The sequence below is a fragment of the Rhododendron vialii genome, chromosome 1a (genome assembly GCF_030253575.1).
Source record: "Rhododendron vialii isolate Sample 1 chromosome 1a, ASM3025357v1".
Classification (NCBI taxonomy): Eukaryota; Viridiplantae; Streptophyta; class Magnoliopsida; order Ericales; family Ericaceae; genus Rhododendron; species Rhododendron vialii.
The window spans coordinates 30,434,572-30,455,291 of record NC_080557.1 but is presented as its reverse complement, the minus strand read 5'-3'; the positions used below and the strand labels follow the sequence as shown (position 1 = coordinate 30,455,291).

The 20,720-nt window shown below is 37.0% G+C and overlaps 1 long non-coding RNA gene across 1 annotated transcript; it reads left to right on the top strand.

Moving 5' to 3' along the window:
- Positions 1–17,564: 17,564 nt before the first annotated feature.
- LOC131324624 (uncharacterized) lies at positions 17,565–18,531 on the top strand. The gene is made up of 3 exons (XR_009199397.1): positions 17,565–17,677; positions 18,281–18,389; positions 18,476–18,531. It is a non-coding gene; the product is annotated as an uncharacterized LOC131324624 (long non-coding RNA).
- Positions 18,532–20,720: the final 2,189 nt, after the last annotated feature.

Here is a 20,720-nt window from a genome sequence, read left to right as displayed (position 1 = left end):
CAATGCAGTACGTTTCTTTATTACTAGATGTTCGGATCAGTTTACGCGCACCTCAACTAACCTTGGGGAACATTAAATCCACCGTCTACTAAGAAGGGGCCACTTAGAGGCAGAGCAATACTTCATATGAACTGACCCCAAAGGAATTCATATCACTTGAGAAAACCAATACCAATTTTACAAGAGTTTAGAATGATCGTCAATTACTGGAGGAATTTACCAACGCACAAAATACTATACAGGATACCTTTTTTGATCAACAAAAAAAATATCATAAATATAAAGGATAAAATCAATACAACAATAGGAAAAGAAAAGTGCAATGATATGTGAATTTTGTGAGTCTTATTTTTACTTTATCTATTTTTTTGCCTGTTGGGAATTCTTCAAAAAAAATTATTTAGAATATCGCCTAAACCCCTCATATTTAGATTAGGTTACGGAAAACTCCCTCCTCTTGTCTACTTTCTCAGCCAGCGTTTGAAAGGAATGGGGTAAAATGTGAAGTTTTTCGCCAAATGTATTAGTAAAATTCTTCTTCTCTCTCTCTCGCTTTCTATTTGGTTTTTCCCTACTTTTCCTCTTTCTCAGCTTCTCCTCAATTGTCAAGGTGTTGTTCGCGTTACAATAATGGAAGTTGTTGCCAGTGGAAGGGTGGTGGTCCAAGATGAATCTTTCCGGTTGCCTCGTTTGCATTGCTGCTTAAGGATTTTAGCTTCTCTTTTCTCTTTTTATTTTATTTTATTCTATGTATGGGCTTTTTTTTAGAGGCTTTTGGTCTTTATTTTTGACTTGAACTATTGCCAAACTTGTTTTTCGGCTACATTGTCATTATGTGTTAGAGATCTAGGCTTGTATCGAAAACCGTATGTGTTAGAGATCTAGGCTTGTATCGAAAACCAAATACATCAGTCTCCATTTTGGAATTCAATGTTATTGATTCTTTTTTGTAAAAGTCAGTGCTTGTTAGAAGTGTTATATAGTATAAGAATGGAATGATTTCAGTTGATGAAAAATATTTTGGTTGTACTTTCAAAGTCTAGAAATTAAATGTGGCTCTGAACAGCGCCGACCCTAAGATTTTGAAGGCCTAAGACGGACGCAGACAATGAGACCCATAATAAAATTTACAAAAATAAAATAATACGTAGATAAATAATTTTTTTCAAAACAAATGCATGTATTCGACAAGGAAAACTCCATACAAATACTAATTTCTGATCTTGTTTTCTCTCCTTTGATCTCTAATTTATCTTTTTTATTGGAAAATGATATTGGCACTCTAAAAATTAATGCAGACACTCCAAAATTAGTGTAACTCCAAAGCTATTTTCCTTTGTTTTTTGGAGTGCCTGCATCAATTTTTAAAGTACCAATATCATTTTCCTTTTTATTTTTTTTTCATGAAAAGAGATTAGAGCTGTAAAGGTAAAATATGCATAAAACTTATCGAGGAACCCACCACATGGGATCATTTTTCAATGGGCTCTACATTAAGACAGGTTCGTCCATGATTTGCATATTTTTGGAAAAATGACGGTCAATGACGTGTTTTGATAATTAATATCCACCAATGACATTTTCAGCATTAACAAATGTTCTTAAATTGCCCTTGACGGATATAAATTATCAAAACACGTCATGGGCTGTCATTTTCCCCATTTTTTCCCCCTTTTTTGTTTCCTCTGATTGAGCAAGTCAGGTTGGGCCCAACCATTGGGCTTGTGTCCCTTAAATGTAAGAGAAAATGACGGCCAAGAACGTATTTTAATACTTAATGTTCGCCCAGGACATTTTCAACATTAACAAATGTTCTCATTTGACGGATATTAATTATCAAAACATGTCTTGGACCGTCATTTTCCCTTAGGGCCCGTTTGATAACATGATTGGGGGTTGGGTTGGGAGTATGAATCTCATGGGTCTCACAATACCTTGTTTGTTTGCACATTTGAGATTGGGATTGGAAAGCCCAAGGGACTAGCAATCCTGTCATTTGGGGTACTGGAAATCCTCTCTTGGACACGATATTGGTAGTTCAATCCATACTCCTCCAATGCGAAAAGACAAAGATAGCCTTGCTTAAATCATCTAATGACCACAATACCTAAGCTTATAGCCTTGTTCTACCTCTTTTTTCAAAAGTTTTTTTTTTCATTTTCTGATTATTTTCTGAAAAATTGGTTTGATCCAGAAAATATCCATCCAAAAATTAAATCAGTTTTGCATAAGGACAAAAACGGAAATGTATACTAACAATCCAATCATATCCCATGTGAAACAAACATGATATTAATAATCTCATCATCTAATCCCATCACAAACAAACATACTCATCACACCAATCACATCTCCTTATCAATCTCTTCTCATTACCAATCCCAATCATAATCACATCTCCTTACGAATCTCAACCATCTATCACTATTATCAAACGGAACCTAAATGTAAAATAGGTGCTTTGGGTTAAAATAGGCACTTAGTGTTGCTATACCTAAAAAGATTGGACATATATAATGGATACCCAAAAAAATAGGAGGTCCTAGTTTTCACATATTATTTGGGGGCTTAAGGCACATGCCTCTTGGGCCTTAGCCCAAAGCCGGCCCTGGCTCTAAATAATTAGACCTGAAACTATCTACCTACAGTAACGGACTTTCCCAATGGATATAATGTATATACGACCTATATGTTTTTTTTTTTGGTTGGAAACGTACAAACTTCTCTTATCAACCTATTGTGTGTGCAACTAATACAACTGAAATGGGACAATTTGCACATTATTTTTTTTTTTTGAAGAGTCAATTTGCACATTATTGAAGACAAATAACACAATCAAACCAAATGAAGGATACAATCCAGCGATAAATTGATCTGGTGGTTAAACGTTAAAGATTTGCATGCAGATTGGCGATGACCAACTGTCACAGTAGTCCCACTATTGACAAAACTTCCTTCAAGAAACTTACCGATACAAACCAAGTGACTAAAGCAACCCAAGTCAAGAGAACTGCATGTACGGTTAGATATCATACAACTAGACGACCGATACCAACTACAGCGTTCTAAAATCGGTAGAGAGAATGCAATAAATGAATTGCAACCGCGGTTATTGGAAATGAAACTGCTAGGAGGGCGGTGTACCCTATACAACTGATTAAAGGGGTCGTTTTTTCCCCTTCACTTTTTCTACATACACAACCCAACAAAACAACGCCGATCCTATGACACCAACAAACTACTAATTAAACTCCCACCCCTTCATCCCAACCACAAGCCACCATTACCGAAGAACCAACAAACGCATCCGCGAAGCATCAAGCTGTAATCTTCAACTGCCAAACATCACAAGAAATTAATGGATCGGCACTGCCTCGCAAGCATGAACCACCAAACGAATCTTTACAACCATTACTTCAGATGAGGATTAACCCACAAATCAAACCGTACCCTTACCATTCAAAACCGTGGAACCCAAAAATACATCATACCACCCAAAGTCGCCAAATCTAGAAAATCAATACAGAAGATGATACCAAGTGAACATAAACTGGCAAATAAACCGCTGGCCAGAGCACGCCCATAATATCAATGTCCAACTCAGATCATCCAACAGCCAGTGCATGTGTGTGAAAATTGTATGTGTGAGAGTGCATACCAGTGACTAAACCGCTGGCCGAATCACGTCTATAATAATGACGGCAGACTTAGATTAGTCAGTCAAAACCCAAAATCAAGATAAAAACACACAGCGCATAGCAACCATATTACCATAACACAAAAAAGGGTTCATGTGTGCAGGGACACCAAAGAACTACAAATGCTTAGACGGAACTCAAACTGGAAAGAGATACCATTTATTTAGAAGCAAAAATCGACACTAGACACTAGAGAACCCAAAGACCCACAAACACACAGGGCAAACAAAACATGCAATTAAAAGAGCCAAGCACACATGCAATAAACAGAAAAAACCAATCAGCAAATTAACGAGTTCGGTCCAACTGGGATAAACAATACCAAACCAAACAACACCGGACAAACCAACAAACGTTTGGCGACGACGACAGAGGGGAGCGCAGTGGCTGGCGCGCGAGGTTGGAGAGCAACAACAAAATTAACCGGGTTCCCAAAACGGACCCATCATCGGATCTGCATCCGATTGCGAATTTGAACAAACAAAATGCTATGCGTGCGAAGATGATCGCGATGGAAGACCATCTAGGTACAGAACGATGGCGAGATAAAGCAGACGGCGTCGGCGAGTGGGTTTATCGAGAGATGATGGGGCACAAGGGATGAGATGGGGGGGGGGGGGTTGATAATGCTTGTTTGTGGAAGTTTATTTGTGGGGTTACAGTGGTGGAGTGCGGTGGGGGAGGAGGCGCCTCCTCCCAAACCCTTAACCAGATGGCATTTGCTTTACACGAACAGATAGATTTTTATAGAGAAAAAAGTCGCGTTGTCTCTAACTTTTAGCTTTTCGACCTTTATGTGGTGTGCGCGTGTATATATAGATAGTAAATTGCTATTCCCTCCTGACACACAACCCCCCTCCCCCCGGCCCCACCTCCCTTTGCCCAAATTACCCCCCGCCTCTCTCTCTCTCCCTTCTCTTTACAGTTTGCTCTTTTCTCTTTTTTTTTTTCCTTTTTTTTCCGGTTCGTTTTTTTTTCATTTTATTTCCTTTTCTTTCTTTCCGGTTTGATTTTTTTTTTCTTTTTAATAATAGGTTTAAGTCTAATTCTAGACTTTGAAAAGTAATTGAGAGAAAAAAAAGTGTTTCAATTGATCATGTTTATCCGACTGTTTTATTTTTCTTTTTTTGTCCTTTATAGATTAAAACATATAGTTACGAAAATAAGTGTTTCAATTTTCAATCCGTTTGAATCAGTGCAAAGATGTTATTTTTTGATCATTTCATCATAAATGGTCGTAATAAATTTTTGGCTCCAAGGCGTTTCAATGAACACCCTAAGAGAGTCCTTAAACTAAATAATGAGTCTTAGGGTGCTCGTTAAAAGGCCGTAAAACAAAAAATTCATTAAGATTACAATTAATGTTCGGGAACTAATTACGAAATGTATATTTTGCAAACGACATACTAATCCAGAATACAAATGTTATATTAAGGATGACTTTTTTTTAACTATAGTACAATTTAATAAATTTGTTAACCATTATTTAGCATAAATCCTCTTAACTGATCCAGTAGTATGTTGCTTCAAATCACGTTTCTACTCCATATGATTGCAAATGGCTGGTTTCTATTTTTTTTTAAAACTAAAACGGAAACGTTTTAGGGGCTTCGTAGGAGCTACTGTGCCAATGGGGACAGCAGAGCCCTCGGGCCCCCCTACTTTTTAATTTTTTATTTATTTAATTACTTATATCTTATTTATTTAATTTCTATAAATACACCATTTGTATATTTAAAAATATAATTCAAGAATTAAGTGCTTTAATTTTCAATTCAGTTAAATCAGAGCAAAGATCGTTTTTTTATTATTATTTTATTTTAAATGGTTATAATGAATTTTTTGGTTTAAGGCCTTTCAACAAACACCCTAAGACTCATTATTTAGTTTCAAGACTCTCTTAGGGTGTCCATTGAAAGGCCTTGAAGCCAAAAATTTATTACGACCATTTAGGATGAAATGATCAGAAAAATAACATCTTTGCACTGGTTCAAACGGATTGAAAATTGAAACACTTATTTTCGTAACTATATTTTTTAATCTATAAAGGACAAAAAAAGAAAAATAAAATAGTCGGATAAAAATAATCAATTGAAACATTTTTTTTTCTCTCAATTACTTTACAAAGTCTAGAATTAGACTTGAACCTATTATTAAAGAGAAAAAAAAATTCAAACTGGAAAGAAAGAAAAGGAAATAAAATAAAAATAAAAAAAAACCAAACCGAAAATAAAAGGAAAAAAGTAAAGAAAAGAAAAAAGGGAGGTGGGGCCGGGGAGGGGGGGTGTGTCAGGGGAGGGATAGCAGGTCTCATATATATATATATATATATATATATATATATATATATATATATATATATATATATATATATATATATATATATATATATATATTATGCACGTTTTGAAAAATGAACCCGAATTTGTTGCTTCAAATGTCTCATGTGACTACCACTTAGACCTCCGGTTTATCTCAATCATTCCAGTTCCACATATTTTTCTAAAGAGAATAAATTCTTTATACCGCCGGTGTAAACATTTGTTTCCTTCAAATCAATTGTATTGCGCCACGTCGCCATGTTTTATTAATTGGGACCACTGTTTTGACACGTATTGTGATGCAATTGATTTAGAGGAAACAAATGTTTACACCAGCGGTGTAAAGAATTTATTCTTTTTTCTAAATTAAACGCACACACAACTCAAGGGTAGCTTAAGTTGCAGCATAGATGAGCTACAAATTTAGATATCCTCAGTTCTAAACTTGCAGTGGCAAATTCAGAAGTTTAGATCGAGAGGGGCTGATTTAAGAAAAACATTTTCATTCAAAAATGAACTCAGCATATCTTGTAAAGATCGGTATTAAATTTCTGTAATATTTACACTTTGATTGGTTCTCTTTTCAAAAATAATCTCTCTAAAAAATTTGACCGTTTCGTCATTCGTGTTTTTTCATCTTTAGTGATTTTTGTCAATTTTTTTTTACTTTTTAGATGTACATAGCGTAACTCTATTCAAAAAGTAAAAGAGTTTGTTAAAATGTTAAAAAAAATTACTATAGACGGAAAAATATGCAAACCTGTAGAGTTTTTTTTTTTATCTCAAAACTGACAATCAAACAAAGTGTTAATGTTTTAGAAATGCATGAATTATGAGAAAATGTGAAATGTGTTTTTGGGGTGAATATGCAAGGATTTGATACTATGTGAGTTGGTGTGTGGAGGGGTGCAAGTGTTATTAGTGTGTTTGTATATATATGGTGGAGTGATATTGTCACTCCCCTATTTTTTAACGTTATTCTCCTTTGTGTCTCTATTAGATAATTTATTTTATGAGAGAAGGGAAGTACCATTAGAGAAAAAGAGAGTGTCAAAATTAATTCCCTATATAGGTGTGTGTGGATAAACACCACGCAACACCATCTACCTATTTCCCTCTTCTCTTACACGAACACCTCCCTTTCTCTCATCCCTCACGGTTCACTCTCCCTCTCACTCTCTCACACTCAGACACCGCATAATACTTCGAACCCACCTAGATCCATCACAAAACCTTTGTATTCGAGTGTTCTTAAGCTTGGATTGGAGAGAGAACATTTTGGTTGATTTTGAAATTCTAGGGCTTGATCGAGCTTCTGTTTGGGCTTCCAATCTTTAGGTAGGGATTCTATACGCTCTTTATGTATTATGAGGCATTTTGGTGCTTTGATCATGTTTTAAAGCTTTGGTTTGAGTTCTAGTAAAATCTGCCATGTTTGGACAAATCGCAAAAAATTTCCAGGTGAGTACCGGTTGCTCACTTTTCTCGATACCGGTACCGTTGACCAGTGCTTCAATCTCTTGTTTACCTACCATTACCGAACTTTTTTCGGTACCGGTACCACTTTTTCCTTGGTACCGATACCAATCGTCCAGTGGCGAAATGTTTGAATTTGGTACCGATACCCCATTTTCAGGGTACGGTACCCACAGCAATTTTTCGTAAATTTTCTTATTCTCTTATTCTAAGATTGTGGTTTGTTCCAATGGATCGTATCATTCATCTTTATAAGATTGAGAACCTTAATATATGTTTGACATGTGGTACACTGTTCGTTGGACTTGGGCTAGTCGTTAAATGTTGAAATGAGGATTATCACATGCTTTGGACAAATTGTCCTACTCTCCTCCTTAAAAAGAAACACTTTGGCCAAATCAATTGCTAGCCACTTTTTATTCAATTTGGACAACCCCTCTATTGTTGGGGGTTGTTCTTGGTTGATTGGGCGGAATGGTTATTTTGCTTCTTGCATTTAGTGGGCTACGTGGCTGTAACGACCCTGATTTTTGGAAAATAAAATTTTTGTTAAATATTTGAATTTTTTTTATTTCTTGGAAATTGCTTTTAAAATTGCTTTTTAATTTCTAATAATCCGTCATAATTAGATTTGAAACTTATAAAATTATATCTTTCCATCCCGGACAATTTAGTTCTTTTCTAAAGACAAGTATGCTTGTAGAAGCACTTATATATTTTCCTAGCAAGTTAAATAAAATCTTTAAATTATATTTTTTGGCTAGAAATCCTACTTGGCAAGTAGAATTAGTTTTTCAACCGATTAGTTAAAGAAACCTAAGTACCCATTCAACCTTGTTACATTTTCCTAACCCTAGATGAACCTAATGAACCTTTCTATACCTTAGTTGAACCTTTTCAATCATAGACTAGGAAATTATTTCACTTTCATGACAAGTCATTTCAAGACTTTATTACTCATCATTACTTCTTCTAAGAATATCTTTTCTCGTCATTACCTCTTTATCCATTAAATAATAGTTTGTAGGGTAATTTTTATCCTTTGAGTAATAGAAATAAGACTTCCTATTGTCTAGAAAATAGTGCTACCATGAACTTGTCTAATCAAGACCAAGACCAAGACCAAGACCAAGACCAAGACCAAGTTTGTTCTTCCAAACAACCATGATTATGTATTGTGACATCAAGAAGGCCATGATTCATCATCATATCTTTTCTTCCATAAGTAATAGCCTTGAACCTATTATTGACCTATTAGTAGCCTTTCCTAGATTTTTCTAGGCAAATTGTAGACGCCTCAATTTGGATCTCCCAATTGATTTACTTTGTTTTTTGGTTTCTTGTTTTCCCGATGTTGGATCAGATAAAAAACAGTCTTGAGAATGAAATGGTTTGAGCTTGGAATGAATGGAGCCTATCCTAAACCCCAAAACCCTAAGTCAAAATCCTGACCTCAGGTTTGACCATCGCACGTTGAAATGGAGCTCATGCACGATGCTCCATCTGCCAGGTGTTGGTCAAAGTCAAAGCCTTGACTTTTGACCATCGCGTGGGTTAGTGGAATAATCGCACGATGATGTCACTCTCTCGCGCAATGGTCAACATCTGTCCCTTTCACCTTGTTCCAGCTGGATTTTGTGATGATCAGGGGGCTACTGACCTGTGGAACCCCGTTTTTGTCGATTGAACAACATTTGCAGGGCCTTGGAGTTAGCCACCCACTTAAGCTCTCCCATCACCTTTTTGGGATGGCATTAGCCACCAAGTAAACCAAGGCCAGCCTTGTTGGATGGTCTCTCCTCCAAGTTAGCCACCCACCACACTCTCTTCCAACCCCTATAAATACCCCCATGGTTCATCTTCCTAAGGGTTACAAAAAAAATCAAGCAAAAAAACAAAGGGCTACACAATCCTCAATACCCTTACTACTTCATCACTCAAACCACTTTCATACACTTATTTCACAAGCTCTACCACCTTGTTCAAGCCATTTTCATATCACTCAAGCAAAGGTATACATTTTCTACCTACGTACTGTTTTGATCCCTGAGGGGGGTTGGCAGGGCCAAGGCTGGTAATCAATACCAGTTCTGGTCCAGAAGTCAGCAGGGTTACAAGAACTGCAACAACCCTGATTTTTAGTAAGTAAAAATTTCGTTAAAAATTTGAATTTTTTTTTTAATACTTGGATTCGCTTCCAAAAATTTCCTTTTGTATTCCTAATAATCCGTCATAATTAGATTTTAGTCTTTTAAAATTATATTTCTTGGCTAGAGATTCTACTTGACAAGTATAGTTAGATTCTAACCAATTAGTTAGAGAAACCTAACTACCAATTCATCTAGTTACTTTCTCCTAACCCTAGATGAGCCTTTTGAACCTCCGTGAACCTTTTAAACCTTTCAAGCCCTAATGAAACCTTTTGGACCTAGGTTATTATACACACACACACACACACACACACACACACATATATATATGACTAGTCAATCAAGTCATATTTGTCATCTTGGATCTTTACCCATTGGACGATAAAAATTAGGAAAACTTTTATCCATTGGATAATAGACTTTTCATTAAAAAGATATCTATGCTAGATTGTTAAGTACAAGGATATAGTTATATATAGGTAGGTATATATATACATGCCTAAAAGGACATATAAGTATTATTTAAGTAGATATTACTTCACCCTTTTATCCATCGGTCAATAACCGTTAGGAAAATTATTACCCATTGGATAATAGCATTAGTCTTGCCAACAAGTACTATGGTTATTTTATTAAATCATTTCCTAGATTTCCCATGGGATGATATATTCATATATATATATATATATATATATATATATATATATATATATATATATATATATATATGTATATATATATATATATATGTGTGTGTGTGTGTGTGTGTGTGTGTGTGTACTTTATAATATATTACCCTAAGATATCCTAAGTACATAATCTAGTATTATAATAAGAACATGTGCCTAATTGGATTATTTTAATGGAGAATTTTGATCTTATAATTTTATATTGGATATTGAAAATCTACCTAGATCTCATGGTACTATAATATACATATTTGGACTTGTACACACACACACACACACACACACACATATATATATATATATATAAGCCTACAAGTACACATGTGTTTATTTGAATTGTTTAATAGAAAATCTTGACTTGATATTTTATTAGATCACATAGTACCCTAAGGATATGTATATATATATATATATATATATATATATGTATATGTATTCATTAGTACAAGAAGTATATATATACATATATGTACTAGTACTGGAGAGAGAGAGAGAGAGAGAGAGAGAGAGAGAGAGAGAGAGAGAGAGAGGCCGGGAGAGAAAGAGAGAAAGAGAGAGAGTGATGTGTGTGCATGTGTTGCTCACTCAATCTAGTCAACTTCTTTTGGCCAACTTCTCACACAATCAAGTACAACCAAATCTAGATTTTCCTTACTCTTCCATATACAAACAAGTCTCCTAAGTACTAGACAAGACTAGGAACCCTTTAGAATAACCTAAACTTGTTCTAGAATGGATGAGAAAGAAGGAAAGATCTTGCATGCTTTCAAGGCTTGAAATGACAACACAATGGAACAAAATCCATTGGACAAAGAGAGGGAGAGTGGCCGGCCAAGAGGGAGGAGAGAGGACCAAGATTTTGGCTATAAATACAAGGCCATTCCAAGCCATTCTCACACCTTCACTCCTTTGCTCTCACTTCTCTCTAGAAACTATTTTCGTTTTCCAGACAGCCTACTGCCCTTCACAAATCCTCATTTTTCTCCTACTTAAAGTAGTTCTTAGAACCAACTCCCTTCGGGAAAGTTGTAGAGCACTTCAAGACCTTCAAGTTAGACCCAAGAACCACCCTAATCGGTCAAGAAATGACAAAGATACTAACATCCGAAGTTCAGTAAAAATCTCGAATTTCTAGTTCCAGACAGCATACTGTCTCTTCCTTTTTCACCATTTTTCTCCTACCTAAAGTAGTTTCTAGGATCAACTTGCTTCACAAAAAGTTGTAGAGCGCTTCTAGAGCTTCAATTTCGACCCAAGAACAATCATATTCGGCCAAAGATTGACCAAGTTACTGCCATCCAAAGTTTGGTCCAAATTTGCGAGTTTCACCACCCGTAGAATTTTCCAACTAGCTTATTCAGCCCCGACTAGTTTCGGATCAAGGTAGATTAATCTCTACTCATTCTCCCTAGTATAACTTTAGTTGTTTTTGCTTATGATACGGCAAGTTAAAGTATTAGAAATAATTAGCAGGTTCGTTTTACTAAAATCTTGAAATGAAATTACGATCTTGTAGAATCATCTTATTCCCTATCTCTAAGTATATGTAGAGTCCCTTGTCCACTAAACCCAAGTATAGTGTAGAACCATATGTTGAGAAATAGGATGGGATGTCCCTACTCTTTAGTTCAAAGTATAACTTGAAGTATTTTTAAGTAGATAAGGTTATCTATCGTTTATTATGCTTAGAATGTATGATGATTAACAAACTCATTTTGCTAGTGGTGGTATGAACGTGTTGAATAATGAACTTTTACCTCAATAAACATGTGTTGTTTTGAACTTCTCACAAAAGAAGAAAGAACGGTTTTCGAAAGATAGAAACTTAATCATTGATAGAAGTATTCGTACTTTGATCTTTATGATAGTTATGAGTTTGCATACATGAATTGCTTGTATTACTAGTGGTATAATGTTGAGTTGGATGATCTTGTTAGCTTAAAGATTTCAATGAATGATGTCGTATGTGAAAGGTCCTACCGCGGAGTCGATGCATGAAAACGAGACACGAAAATCGAGAAAGTAGAAACATGACACCTAGGGTGTTATTAATGAAAAGGCGTGCTTTGAAAAGGGTGAAATGTTTTGGAAACCGCAATGTGGTCGGACGTGGTAGCCCATTGTGTGGTGTGTGTTTTGTGTGCCAATGGGAACCCAGGACGGCGGAACCATTGTGAGGATACTCGGGAGACCGGAACGGCAGAACCGAGGTTGGGTGTGTGGCTTGGTTATCCGCGGAGAGGAGCCAATGCAATGTGTGCCAATGGGAACCCGGGACGACGGAACCATTGTGAGGATACTCGGGAGACCGGAACGGCGGAACTGAGGTTAGGTGTGTTAAAAATAATTTTGAAAATGTGATATGGTTATGAAATGTGGAAAATGTTGACACAGTCTACGAGGAGTCGCGTAGGAGAAACTCGAAAAATCATGGACACCAACGTTAGTTTGGATCAGGAATGTGGATGTGTCATTGTCTGTCTTATGTTTGAACTATGTGGAAATCTTTGATTTTATGGTTTAATGTTTGTAAGTTAAGGGTTAGAGGGTATGGGTTATTCTATTGAGCTTTTGTAACTCACGGTGTTACCTTTTGGTGACCCTGACATATTATATTGGTGGCGACGCCGGTATAATGTGTCAGACCTCATAGATGAACAGGGAGAGTTGTACATATTGGAGGCCTTCGGAGCCGAGGAGCTTGCTAGGATGGAAGAGCAGGCGGAGCAATAGTTAGGAACCCTAGTTCCCTCCCTTGTTGGAGAAAAGTACTCTTGTAAAGACTTTGTGATGTAATAATGAGCCAGACTCACTTGTTTTTGCAATAAAATGCCTTATTAATGTACCCAGAATTTAGGGGCGTTACAAGAACCGTGTAGCTAGTACACCTACGCGCGATGGAGTCATTCACGCGCGTGACTGTTCAAGTCTGCGCGCGACGGTCCTCGTGGGGATTGGATACTAGTTATTTTTCTTTTTTCCGTGGTATCATAAATCACTTTGAAGCATGATTAAAATTAATCCACTGACTTGCATGTTAAAATTCATAGCTTAGCTTAGAATGCTTATTCAGTTACAACTGGAATGCCCCTGGGTTGCTTCTGATATGTCTCAGAGCCCAAGCATGCAAAGCAATTCCTGGAAGTCCAGTCATATCCATCGCGCGATTGTCCTAGTATGTCGCGTGCTGATCTGACTTCTTCTTGTGGCTGCCCTTGCGTGGGCAACTTGGTCTCTGACCTTTATTTCAATACCCCCACTGTTTAGGGGTTGCATATTATTCCTATTCATCATGCTTGTAATAATGATTTACTTTCACTACATATAAACTGTTTGGTTTATCCCTAGGTGTGCACTGATCCTTCTAGAGCCCAGAAGGAGATAAAACTTAACATGTTGGGAGGATATTGACCCTCGCGCGATGGTGTACTTGCATGCTGGCCGATCTATGCATGCAAGTTGGCCACTGTTTGTGTCAAATTCATACCAACGCACTGTTTTGATATCCAATCACAGTGTTGGATTTTATCTCATTTATTTTCTAATATATCATTCATCCATGCTATTTTTCGATTACATCCTGCAAAGTGTTACAGTTTTGAATCCCGATTAACTGTTCTCCCGTCCTAATTGGCTAAAAATTATTTAATAAAAGAAGAATTGCAAATATTTTCACAAAATGCCTAAGTAGAGACCGATCTCCGGATTGGGCGAGAGAGGTGTCTTAAAACCCTTTCCCTCTCGTAACCTGGCTCCCGAACCCAGATATTGTTATGACAGACTGGTTCCTTTACTTTTTCAAATCAAACAGCGCGATAGGTGCTTCAAAATATGGTCCTTGGTTGTTAGACCTTCAAACCCGAGTGGCGACTCTGTATTTTTGAGCGCTTGTCATCCACGCTCGCGCTCCCTCGATCCGGGCCCTTGCATTTTGGAATCCGGAAATTCCAAGGGCATGCTACCCACACAAATATATATAATAGCCTACCCTAATCATGACTATGTACATATATACACTTTCTTGGAAAATATTACCCAATGGACAATGTTCTTGTCATTGGAAGCCACCTTTAACCATTACCCTTTCCTCCTAGGCCTAATAGGACTAGTTAGTACCTAAGTACTCTTAGTTATGTATATGTATATATATATAGTTGTATATATACTTTCTAGGGGAAGTATTGACCATTGGGTATTGTCTAGCACTTGAAAGCCTTGACTATCAGCATTACTCTCCCTTAGACTCATAAAGCTACTTGGACCTAAACATGATTAGTTTTACACATACATATATATATACTTATATACATACATAGTATGAGAGAGAGAGAGAGAGAGAGAGAGAGAGAGAGAGAGAGAGAGAGGAACCGAGAGGAGATAAGAGGCCGAGAGAGATAGAGGAGTGTGTGTGTGTGTGTGCATGTGCCTATTTTCTCCTAGAAAGCTATGCTTTCTTACACCATCTTTAGCCCTTAAGCCTAATGACCATTGACAACCCATTCCTAGACTACTTTAAGCACCAAATCTAGCCTTTAATCATCCTAGAACCTAGCCCTTAATTACCTTAGATTTTGACTACAACCTAGACCTAGGAATGACTAAACAAGGAAGGCTAACATCTAAGACTTGTAAGACTTACAACCTAGACTATAATCACCTAGGATTTACCTAGAAAGCTTAAGATCCTACTTGAATTATATAGCCTTAAGCCTAAAGATGGAAGTGACAATACTTGGCATGCTTGAAAGGCTTGATTTGACAAGACTATGGAGCAAATCTATGGGATATATATATATATATATATATATATAGAGAGAGAGAGAGAGGGGGGGGGGGGGAGAGGCCGGCCAAGGAGAGGGAGAGGGAGCCAAGTTTTTGCTATAAATAAGACCCCCCCATGCCATTCAACTCTGACCTTCCATCCTTCAACTTTTCTCTCTAGAAATTCTTGTGTTCTTACTTTGTTCTTGCTTATTCTTCCTTTGTTCTGGAGTTCTTCTTGAGTTCTTGAAGAAACTCATTCAAGGCCGACACTAAACCACCAATTGATCACCCTCTCGATCTAAAAAGTTTCATAGTTTAGTCAAGAACTAGTTTCGAGAGAAACCTTTCTCTTTCGAAACTACCGCAAGCTTACCGTAGGAAGTCATTCCGTGCAATCGCCGACATACTTACTTTTCCGTAGCCGCCTTACCGCCAAGAAGAACGGTAGAATATTTCTACTCACTTTCTCTAGTAAAAATTATAGTTATATTTTTTTGTGTGTTTGAAAATGCATGTTAAGTTAAAGTACTAAAAATATCTAGCAAACTTGTTTTACTAAAATTTTGAAATGAAGTATGATCATGTAGAATATTCTTACCCCTTATCTCTAAGTATAAATAAATGAAAATGTGTATATCGTTTGTATTGTTTGAAATGCATGAGAACTTGAAAAGTATTTTACTAAAGGCTTGAAAGGAAATATGACTATTTTGAATAACTCAACTTTATTTTCCGGAAAAACATGTGTTGTTTTGAACTTTCCAAAAAGGAAGAGAGAACGAATTTTGGAAACATAGACTTGAATGGAAGTATTCGTATTTTGATCATAAGGATGGTTGTGAGCATGTGATTACTTGGATTACTTGTTTGATGTGTGATAAAGCATAAGTGGTATCCACTCCAAAGGTGTCTGTCCATGTGACACTATGCTTTATATTGTGTGCTAAATGTTGAGCAAGACTACGTGATAATATGAGCATGATAAGTAATATAGAGTTGGATGATCTTGCTAGTTTAGTTTCAAGATTACAATGAATGATTTATGTGTACGTATGTGAAAAGTCCTACAACGGATTCCATGCATGTTACGAGACACAGAAATTGAGAAAGTAGAAACATGACACCTAGGGTGTGTTAAAGACAAGGTGTGGTTTTGAAACCGCAATATGGCCAGATTTGTCCATTGTGTGGTGTGTATGTGTGTTTTTCGAAAACCCAATGGAAACTCTGAGCGGCGGAACCATTGTGGTATACTCGGGAACTTGGAGCGGTGGAACCGAGGGATGAATTGTGGTTTGGTTATCCGTGGAGAGGAGCCAACGCAATTGTTTTAATGATTTTCGAAAACCCAAATGGAAACCCGGACCGGTGGAACCATTGTGGGATACTCGGGAACCTGGAGCGGCGGAACCGAGAGTTTTGAATTGTGGATTGGTTATCCGTGGAAAGGAGCCAATGCCAAATTCCATGTTTTTGTGTGCCAATGAAAACCTGGAGAGGCAAAACCATTGTGAGGATACTCGAGAACCCGGAGAGGCGGAACCGAGGTTGGGTGTGTAAAAACGATTTTGGAAATGTTGATTTGATATATGAAAAATGGTGACACAGTCTACGAGGAGTCGCATAGGAGAAACACATATATCACAGACACTAACGTTAGAATAGGGAATGTGGATGTATCATTGTAAATTGCTTATTGAATATGCATTTACTATTTGAAAATCATGAGTTTGTATACTATTTGTATGACTCGTTGTTTGTAAGTTATGGCTTAGAGGATATAGGATTATTCTGCTGAGCTCTCGTAGCTCATGGTGTTACCTTTCGTGACCCTGACATATTATACTGGTGGCGACACCGGTATAATGTATCAGACTTAATAGATGATCAGGGTGAGCTGTATACCTTGGAGGCTTTCGGAGCCGAAGAGCTGACTAGGATGGAGGAGCAGGCGGAGCTGTAGTTAGGAACTTTAGTTTCCCCTCCTTTTATGTAATGAAAGTACTCTTATGGGAGTTATGATGTAATAATGAGCCAAACTCTATTTAGATTTTCAATAAAAATTGTCTATTTAACTTTCCCAAAATTTGGGGCGTTACAGTGGCCCCCACTCCTTTGCTCTTGTAATTGAAGCTCTAGCTATCCTTCCAGAACTCTCGCTTCTTCTCCTCCTCCATCCGTTAAAACACAGAGAGAGAAAGAGAAGAGTTTTTGGGCGAGTACTCCTCCGATTTGGGGTAAAACTAGTTCTTGCTTATTCTTCTCCTCCGTCTACCATTGCTGCCTCCTTAAAGGTTGAAAATAGAGAGAGAGAGAGAGAGAGAGAGAGAGAGAGAGAGAGAGAGGAGTTTTTGGGCGAGTACTCCTCCGATTTGGGGTAAAACCAATTCTTCATCCCTGAAGATCTGCACGTTGTTTTTGGTCATCTCGGTCACCAACCATAAGTTCCTCAAGTACGGAGAGAGAGAGAGAGAGAGTACGCGCAAAGCAAGGAAAATAGTCAACTCACCCTCACTGGACGATCCACAGTCAAATCTTAAACCCTAGGCCATGGAACCCCACTACCAAAATCGAATAAGGTATGCATATGATTTGCCTGCTTTGCATGTGTTTGTTAGTGCTGATTTCTCTAGGTTTGATGTATATTTCTGTGATTTGCATTTGGGGTTTATTCTGATGCAGATTCCTTAAAGTATTTGATTTATTATGATTGGACGTTGTGATGTCTTGTATTGAAACATATGCTAACAATGCTTTGGGTTGTTGAAAGTTTTTCCTGTGCTATTTTGTTTTGGTGGAAATGATGCTTTCGTTTTGTTGACGTAGGTAAATTGAAAATGACAAATTTGAGTTCGTGAATTATGGATTTCGGAAATGATGCTTTTCTTTTGTTGACGTAGGTAAAGTGAAAATGACAAATTTGAGTTTGTGAATTATGGATTTCTAATGGTCCTAATTGTATTGCGTGTGTTCTTAAGGTTAAAATAATAAAAAAGAAGTTTCATTTTGTTTAGCTGTGTTTGGATCAAGGCTTTCCATTTCCTTTTGCTATGACAACTACCTTTAGTGTTGCATAGTTGCTACCCCTTTGGATTGAGTGATTGAGTGATATTCTCCTTTAATGTTGCATTGATTTGTATTTTGTGCCTTACTGCACACCTCTAATTTGATTAAAGTGGCAGGAACTACAGACAATCTTGAAAAAAGTTGTGCAAAGTTTTCTACTTGAGCCTTGGGATTTACAGAGCCACTAAAAACTACGCATCAGATTAATAATTGCTCAGAAGACTGGTATGGTATTTCAATTGGATCAAAATAGCTATGTGTTTCGGCATTTTATTAACGAGTATTTGGTAATCTCTTTCTATCTATTGCAGCCTAGTGTTAACTAGAACGACGGAGTATTGTTCAGTATTCCATGGAAAGATCAAAGTAAGTTCGTAAATTCATTTTCTGATTCACAGAGTACATTGTAAAATATCCAGAGAAGAGCTGCAACCCAAAGTGTGTAAATTTATGCTTCCGGCCCTTTGCTCCGAATCTTTGTATTTTCTATCTTCAAGACAAAAAAGTGAAGAAGTTGTATCTAGCTCTTGCTGCTCCTCCTCTTCATGTTGGAGTAATGATATACGGCGTGTCAATATGGCTCCAAGACTTCTTTCGGAAGGTAGTTAACTAGCTCTATTAACCCACATATTCATTTTAAACATTTTACTAAGTTGGGTTAGTGGCTAGAGTATGTCTATTGGTACGACTTCCATACTGTAATGGATGAATGGTGTTACCTGGACGATGTGGACATTTTTTGTGTGTTCTTAGACTTGACTGAATTAAAAGTGCTTAATTGTATTTTGCTAATTTGTAAGAAATAAGAGATTAGGAAATATAGTATGATAATTGAGAAAGTTAAAAAGTCCAAAATAAAAAGTAGATACTTAATTATGAGAGCCCTAGAGATAAAAATTAGTTGTGACCCTTTGCAATATTATGATTAGATCTTTGCACTAGTCCAAACGGATTAAAAATTGGTGCACTTAATTTTCTTAAGTTTTGTTTTGTTTGCATGAATAACATGACTTGAGTACTTCTTACATCCCTTAGTTGGTATGGCTAACTGTAATGGAATATTTTTCTTTTCATGCATTATGTCACATGGATTTCGATGGGCTGTAGATCATGATAAGTGGCAGAGTCGGGTTGACAGCATTAAGGATGTATTTGGAGGTGAGGCCACAAAATCTTAATTAGAAAATTGAAGATAGTTGGTACTTAACTAGGAGTGTTTATTGACACCAGCATGAAATTTTCTCGCACAACTTGTTTGGCCTAGCATCAGCAAATTTTACTACAAATATCTTTTATATGGAGACTTCACTAAATAAAGCCTCAAATCTATTATATTGTTGATAGGAGTACTTGATGCAAACTCCATTAAGTAGAGTACTCTATGTTAATATTGCAAGGATCATTTGTTACCTTTCATATGATGGTTAATGCGGGAAAGAGCACTTGTCTGCTAAATTTGTGTGTTAGGTAGTAGTTTTATGGAATATGTGTTGCATACCATTTCTCTTTTCCTAGAAGCATATTTTATCAATTCAATGCATGCATTTTTTATTAGAAGCGCAGGTTGATTTGGACAAAAACTATGTAGGGCGCAGCCAAATAAAGTTCAACGTGCACTCCATGTCTGTCGAAAACCTCCCAAAACCAACAAATCGTTCAGAAGAACTTCTTGCTCTGCCTCCAAACACTCCAAATAAAAAAAGCAAGAAAGGAGAGCACGAATCAAGTAGCTCAACCTCCGCCCCAGCAATCAATACCCCAGCAGACAATAGCCCAACAAAACACACTCCAACAATTGAAGAAACTTCCAATAGCCCCAGCAGGAACAAATAATTAGCATCCATAAGCTGCATAACTTTGAAAGCTTTTGGCACGAAAAAGTCACCATCAAAAAACTTTTGCTTGGTCTAACTTGCACGAACTCTGCCTTTTGCAGTTGTATAAAACAAACTTGTAGCCATAGTCGTGCAGTTAGCAACCAAAGACAAGAACATATCTAAACCATGATTGGTACGTGTAACTTTTGCTATGATCAAATACTTGGTCAAACTAATGCATATAATCTCTACTACGAGCAACTACATCCAGAATATTAGGAACAACCACAAAAAGATCTTCACAACAGGCATGACGGGCGGGCTTTGCACGTCGCCCTGCATCTAGTGTGTATGAATAGGACACTTGAATACTTAAAACGGAATGAGAATACATTGTAGACCTGCCGACGGGTAAGGTGCTAGACATGGGATATCGGAATCACTTAAAATGCTCGACAGGAGCAATCGCCCATAAAATATTCTAGACCTATCAACGGGTGAGGTGTTAAGCAAGGGGTATGGGAATCCCTAAACACACCTGGCTGGAGCATTCGCTCATGATACACAATGAGAAAATAAAATTTGAGATGAGGAAAGGAGTAACTAATTAATGTTGTGGATTAATGAGAGTATGGATGATTGTCTGCTCTATGAATTATCAATGTTACATTTGTTTCCATTGTACCTGAGTCATTATGCCTTGCTTTCACTGTTCACATTTTCTCTCATCTCATTTGCA